The following is a 988-nucleotide window of genomic DNA, read 5'->3' as shown; positions in this document are numbered from 1 at the left end:
CCACTGTCTGGAACACACAGAAATTCACAGAGTTGGGTAGAGTAGAGAGGGGTTAGGGAGGAGACACAGGCGACCTGGTGGAGAAAAAGGAGAGTCCAAAGCGAGAGAGAGCAGTCAAGCCAGTAATCTCACTCCCTATTGAAAAATGGGTCCTGAAGATTGGGTTCTTAAAGGTACAAAATTGGTAACAAATACATAAAAGCAAAAATTAAAAATCTAGAGTAGAGTTTGGAATTTCAAAAATACAATGTTAAAGAAAAGAAGAAAAAAAAAAGGTCAAAAAATTATAAAATATATATATATGAAGTTTGCTGAAGAAGAAAAAAATAGGGTTTTTTTTTTTTTTTGCAAAGTAATAGGTTATAAAAGTGAAAATTAAAGGAACAATAGAGGACTTAAAATTTTTTTTTAATTAAAAAGAAAAAAAGAATGATCGTAAAAATAATAAAAATATATCTAGGAGTTTCTTGGTTTTGTTGTGGGTGTTGTGGGTTCAGTTCATTTTTGGCTAGTTCCTTGGTCAGACTTATATTTCTCAAGATCTATAGGCCCCTTCCTATGTAGTCCGTAGTAACCACAGGGTTTTGATCTATTGCCTGTAGCTTCCAAGGTGATTCCCTCTGTTATATCTTCTTCTGTTTGCTAGTCTCTTCAGTATCTGGTTTCCGCCCTGACACAAAGGGGATAGTGGAGGACACTTTTTTTTTTTTTTTAGGCTTTACTTGTTCAGTCGCGCTGTGGGGAGGGAGGGAGGGATGCTGCAAACAAATAACACTGGCGTGGGCTCGCAGTGCCTCAGCCACCCTGGGTCTGCCCCCGCTCATGGCGCGTGTAGCCACCCTGCCCACACTGCTCGGGCTCTAGGTTGTTCCGCCGGGAACAATCCGAGGCCGGCCCTGGGTTGCATGCACCTCCCAGGTCCAAGCCGCTCAGGTTCAGGCACTCGGGTAGTCCTCAGAGGCGCAGACTCAGTTGGGCCTGCGTTTTG

This window comes from Bison bison, unplaced genomic scaffold (genome assembly GCF_000754665.1).
Source record: "Bison bison bison isolate TAMUID 2011002044 unplaced genomic scaffold, Bison_UMD1.0 scf7180017864535, whole genome shotgun sequence".
NCBI classification, from domain to species: Eukaryota; Metazoa; Chordata; class Mammalia; order Artiodactyla; family Bovidae; genus Bison; species Bison bison.
Note: the sequence above shows the minus strand (reverse complement) of the source record.